Raw genomic sequence first — 6,275 nt, forward strand, 5'->3', positions numbered from 1 at the left:
ACTGGACCACCGTGGGAGTCCCTGTTGCCTCCTTTTGTAGCTTAAGATTCATGGGATCACCAGGGCCACAGCCATTTGTGGATGTGTTGTCTACAGCTGCTTTTGGACACAACGTGGAGCCGTGTTGACAAAGACCGCATTGTCTACAAAACCTCAAAGATCTGCTATCTGGTTCTTTGCAGAAAAAGTTTGCTGACTCTGGAAGTCCATCTGATTCACTGAGCATCTGCTGAAAGTCTGCTTCAGGTTGAGAAATGTGTTTATAGGAATGTGAATAGTGGTCTTCCTTTGGTGGATGCTGAGGACCTTTGGTGATGTGCTTTTGTCCTGGGTGATCAGTACAGGTGCCTCGGTAGCAGGAAGTGAGAAGGAGGCAGTGCAAGAAGTCATGGTTTGAGAAAAGGTTCTGCCGCAGTCGTCTTGGGGGCAGGTAGTGCATCGTGGCTGGGCTCTTCCTTTGTCTGCTGCCTGGAGGACGAAGTGTTAAAGACTTAGAGTGCACCTTTATTAGCTGCTTCAGGGCCTGTGTGTGCACGCGTTAGTTGCTCTGTCATGTCTGAGTCTTTGTGACCCCATGGACTGTAGCCTGCCAGGCTCCTCTGTCTGTGGGATTCTCCAGGCAAGAATACTGGAGTGGGTTGCCATTTTCTCCTCCATCAAGACCTATGTGCTATGCTGTGCTTAGTTGCTCAGTCATGTCTGAGTCTTTGTGACCCCATGGACTGTAGCCCTCCAGGCCACTCTGTCCATGGGGATTCTCCAGGCAAGAATACTGGAGTGGGTTGCCATGCCCTCCTCTAGGGGATCTTCCCAACCCAGGGATTGAACTCAGATCTGCCACATTGCAGCTGGATTCTTTACAGTCTGAGCCACCAAGGAAGTCCATCAAGACCTATGATCACCTTCAATTCAAAAAAAAAAAAAAACCAAACACCTAGGGTCATCATGTGGACTTCTGCTGCCAGGCCAAAAGATGGGCCCCTGAGCCACCAGTGGGTGGTTGGGTGAGTCAAATGGAGAACTCATAGAGTAAAGGGTCAAATGTTTTCTCAGTCATAAGATATTATGTATAAAAGCAGTGAGTAAGTGTTATCTCTATTTGCCATGTGAAGAAATGAGAATCAGTTTATTTAAGATCTAGTAGGCTCACTCCTTGGAAGGAAAGTTATGACCAACCTAGATGGCATATTCAAAAGCAGAGACATTACTTTGCCAACAACGGTCCATCTAGTCAGGGCTATGGTTTTTCCAGTAGTCATGTATGGATGTGAGAGTTGGACTGTGAAGAAAGCTGGGCGCCGAAGAATTGATGCTTTTGAACTGTGGTGTTGGAGACGACTCTTGAGCGTCCCTTGGACTGCAAGGAGATCCAACCAGTCCATTCTGAAGGAGATCAGCCCTGGGATTTCTTTGGAAAGAATGATGCTAAAGCTGAAACTCCAATACTTTGGCCACCTCATGGGAAGAGTTGACTCATTGGAAAAGACTCTGATGCTGGGAGGGACTGGGGGCAGGAAGAGAAGGGACGACCCAGGATGAGATGGCTGGATGGCATCACGGACTCGATGGACGTGAGTCTGAGTGAACTCTGGGAGTTGGTGATGGACAGGGAGGCCTGGCGTGCTGCGATTCATGGGGTCGCAAAGAGTTGGACACGACTGAGCAACTGAACTGAACTGAACTGAAGCTTACTCCTTGGAAGGAAAGTTATGACCAACCTAGACAGCATATTATAAAGCAGAGACATTACTTTGCCAACAAAGGTCTGTCTAGTCAGGACTATGGTTTTTCCAGTGGTCATGTATGGATGTGAGAGTTGGACTGTGAAGAAAGCTGAGCGCCGAAGAATTGATGCTTTTGAACTGTGGTGCTGGAGACGACTCTTGAGAGTCCCTTGGACTGCAAGGAGATCCAACCAGTCCATTCTGAAGGAGATCAGCCCTGGGTGTTCTTTGGAGGGACTGATGCTAAAGCTGAAACTCCAATACCTTGGCCACCTCATGGGAAGAGTTGACTCATTGGAAAAGACTCTGATGCTGGGAGGGATTGGGGGCAGGAAGAGAAGGGACGACTAAGGATGAGATGGCTGGATGGCATCACTGACTCGATGGACGTGAGTTTGAGTGAACTCTGGGAGTTGGTGATGGACAGGGAGGCCTGGTGTGCTGCAGTCTGGGTTGCAAAGAGTCGGACACGACTGACCGAACTGAACTGAACTGAAGCAAGTCGAAGTGCCAGAAGCTGTTTGCTGGTTTTAAGCACTGCTTCCCAGGCTGTGTGCTTCTGCATGTCATACTTCTGGCCACGGTTTCAGGCGTGTTCCGTTCTTCAGTTAGTTTGTCTCTTCCTCCTTCCCTCCCTCTCTCTCTTCTTTCTTTTCTTCACTATTCAGCAATATTTATTCATCTGCTATTCACTGGAAAAAAGGCTGACTTTTTTTAGGGAGAGTGATGATTATTTAAAGAAGAGTTGGAAGACTCTCAGGACAGTTTTGTTCTTGGACTCCTGGGCTGGAGTCCTCCAGAAGTAGATTCCCTCACCGTTTCTCCTGAGCTGTCCAAGGGCTTGGTCCTTATCTGTGATATAAAGAGAGAAATGGGGTGGGGAAGGGAGAGTAGTCCTGTCACTCAACAGCATGTTGCTGGAGACAGTGTTTTCGGTTGTGTGTGTATATGTGCACATATATACGTGCATGTCCACACATATGCACATGTGCACACAGGCACGTAACACACGTGCACGTAAGCATGCACGTATGTGTGCATGCACGTATGCCTGCACATGTGGGTGCGTGTGTACATATATGTGCATGCATGTACATGTGCGAATATGTGCGAATGTATGTGTGTGTATATACACACATATATGTATGTATATGTGCATATGTGTGTTTACATGTAGAGGAAGAAAAGAGGAAAAGAGATGAAATATTGCTAGCAGATTTCACCAACAGCTACAGAACGGGGACAATCTAGGTTTGGAAAATTTGAAAGTTATGATTTTGTACATGAAGTCACAGGGAATCCCTATCAGAGACATTTTCAAATATGAATCATTCATTTAGATGATGTATATTAAATAGGCCAGATGTGGACTTACTTGGCTTCACTGTCCCAGACAGTCTTCAGCCACACTGTAGTCCTTCAATAATGTGTCTTGTAACTTTTGACATGATGATTATCAAACGTGCAAGGAGGAAGCAGCTCGAACCGTAATACTGAATGTGTTGTGTCCCCGTAGACGATTTGCCAGTATTTTTCCTGATAGTCACAGTCAATCCTGTTAGCTACTTATGCTCTTCAGGTAGGCTTGCACCTAAAAGTCGCAGGATTCTCTGAAACAATGGTGCAAATAAAGTTGCCCCATAAAAACAAAACAAAATGAACCCTTCAAAATCTTTCATGGTACAGCTGTCAACTGCACAGACCTCTGGGAAGTACAGTAGAAAATCCTTCTCATTCTCCTCTTTCTCCCACATCAGAGACTCACACTCCTGCTGTCTGAATTTGAAGGAGGGGCATCTGATCCTGCGATTCAGCATTTAAACCATGCTGTGGTTGTTCAGCTGCTCAGTCGTGTCCACCTCTTTGCAAGCCCATGAACTTCAGCACACCAGGCTTCCCTGTCCTTCACAATCTCCTGGAGCTCACTCAAACTCATGTCCATTGAATCAGTGATGCCATCCAACCATCTCATCCTCTGTTGCCCCCTTCTCCCCTTGCCCTCTTGAAGCTGTACTGCTCCTCCAATATTCCTAGGACCCAGGACGGTGCTGTTCTCAGAAATGTAATTTGTTTCAGCACAAAGGGCATATTCATTGCAGGATTTGACACTGATACAGATAACACTTTTCCCCTCTAAGAAACTGGTGAGCATTAACCAATATATTTAACTTCCCTGCCATGAAGTGAATTCTCTTCCATTTGCTGTGGGAAAACCCTTCTTTTTCTAATTCTAATCTTTTAGCAGGTATTCTACTGAGAAATTGTCACCATGCAGGAAATGTTTTGTAGAGGGGGGAATAAATCTTTCAACGCAGTGTAAAATTTCACCGAAATGGATGACCTCCATTTCCACAGCGTCTAAGCCTATTTTTAAGCGATTTAGCAATGCTCCCGAAAAAAGTAAAATCTCATTGAAAACGGCGGGAACTATTATTGTTACTCCTGCTATTACTCCCATTGCTGTGAGCAAAGTTCTTGATGATTTTTCTGTGTTATTTTGAGTTCCTCAGAAAGGAGAGCTTGAGGAAAAGCTCCCGTGCTGTCTGTTCTGTGGAGGTTCGATCCAGGACTAGGATGTGATGAAGGATCTTGAGATGGAGAGTTACCTTCGATAATCTGTGTACTTGCTCAGTCACGTCCGATTCTTCAGCGACCCCCATGGACTACAGCCCTCCAGGCTCCTCTGCCCATGGGATTCTCCAGGCAAGAATACTGGAGTATTTTGCCATTTCCTCCTCCAGGGGATCTTCCTGACCCAGGGATCGAGCCTGCGTCTCCTGCCTTGGCAGGAGGGTTCTTTACCTCTAGCGCCACCCAGAAAGCTCTGGATTGTCTGGACAGGTCCTAAATCCAGTCGTAACTCTCCTTTTAATAAGAAGAGGCAGAGACAGAGGCAGATTTAATACATGGAAGGGAAGAAGGCAGTGTGAACACGAGGCAGAGACTGCAGTGATGTGTGATCACCAGGCAAGGGATGTGTGCCTCACGAGGTGCTCAAAGAGGCAAAGACGGGACCCTCCCCTCCAGGCTCCAGAGGGAGTACGGCCCCTGCCGACAGCTCCGTGCGGGCCAGTGACGCTGACTGGATACATGCCTGCTGTGTGGGCTGCCAAGTTTGGGGTAACTTGTTACAGCAGCCGCAGGGCAGTAATGCAGGTGATTCTCCCAGAGCATGAACTATGGGGTCTCAGGGGAGACTGATCTGGAGGAGGAAGGGGAGGGAGAAAGTTTACCTGCCAGTTCTCACCTCTGACAGGTCAACCGTTTCCCTGAGGGGACACTGGGTGCGTGCGCTCGGTCACTTCAGTCGTGTCTGACTCTTTGCGACCCCATGGACTGTAGCCCACTGGGCTCCTCTGTCCATAGGATTCTCTAGGCAAGAATACTAGAGCGGGTTGCCATTTCCATCTGCAGGGGATCTTCCTGACCCAGGGATTGAACTCGCGTCTCTTACGTCTCCTGCATTGCACTACTTTACCACTGTTGCCACCTGGGAAGCCTGTATCATTTGCAATTACACCTTATTTCCTTTGCGCAGTTCTAACAGTTTACCTATTGATGACGGCGATCACCATCTTCCTCCCGACAGTCATCACACCAGCAGATCCCCTTACCCTGGAAAGGCTTCTCATGACAGTTGCTTTCACTCTACTGCTCAGCAGACACGTCTTTCAGTGAGCTCCTCCCCAGGCATGATGCTGAAATCATATTTCCAGGGGACAGAGATAGATGTGGTGTATTTATCTGATTAAACTGCCTGTTGTTTTAAATCTATTTTCACAGAGACTCCTTCCTCCAGAAGGCAGTCAGTGACACAACACATTAAAAATTATCTGTATCAGTGGTTTCCTCTGTGGCATGTATGTAGTGTGTGCACGTGTATGCGTGCACGTGTGTGCGTGCCCGTGCTAACCTTGTGATCCCCTGTTAGGATGGATACGCATGTGACAGTTACGGAACAGTTGCAGCTAAAATAATCAAGTTTGGTTACATACATTATTTATCTTTATCTACAGTGAATACATTTATTGTCTTCCAAAAATCATTATCTAGAACCATGGGAATACAAGAAAAGATATTTGCAGTCAGATGTCTGGAGGTCAAAAGCCAGTGCAGTTCATAAAGGGAGGGGGGGGAATGAAAGATTCCAAACCCACATGAAAAATTCTTCCTAACAGATGTTAGAGCTTTTAACTCAGAAAGTTTGTGTTTTCAAGCACGTTGTGGAGGATCAAGGATTTACTTTTATTTTTTAAAGATTTATTTATGTATTTTAGTTTCGGCTGCACCGGCTCTTCATTGTTGTGCCTCGGGCTCGTCTCTGGTTGCGGCGATCAGGGCTACTCTTCGTTGGCGTGGGAGGGCTTCTCACCGCATGGCTCCTCTTGTTGTGGAGCGCAGGCTCTAGGGTGCGCTGGCTTCAGCAGCTGAGCACGCATGCTCGGCAGTTGCAGCTTCCAGGCTCAGTGGTTGTGGCTCGAGGACTCGACGGGGCCGGCTTGGTACTTCTGGCTCCCGGGCTCCAGAACACAGGCTCAGTAGTTGTGGCTC

This window comes from Ovis aries, chromosome 3 (genome assembly GCF_016772045.2).
Source record: "Ovis aries strain OAR_USU_Benz2616 breed Rambouillet chromosome 3, ARS-UI_Ramb_v3.0, whole genome shotgun sequence".
Lineage (NCBI taxonomy): Eukaryota > Metazoa > Chordata > Mammalia > Artiodactyla > Bovidae > Ovis > Ovis aries.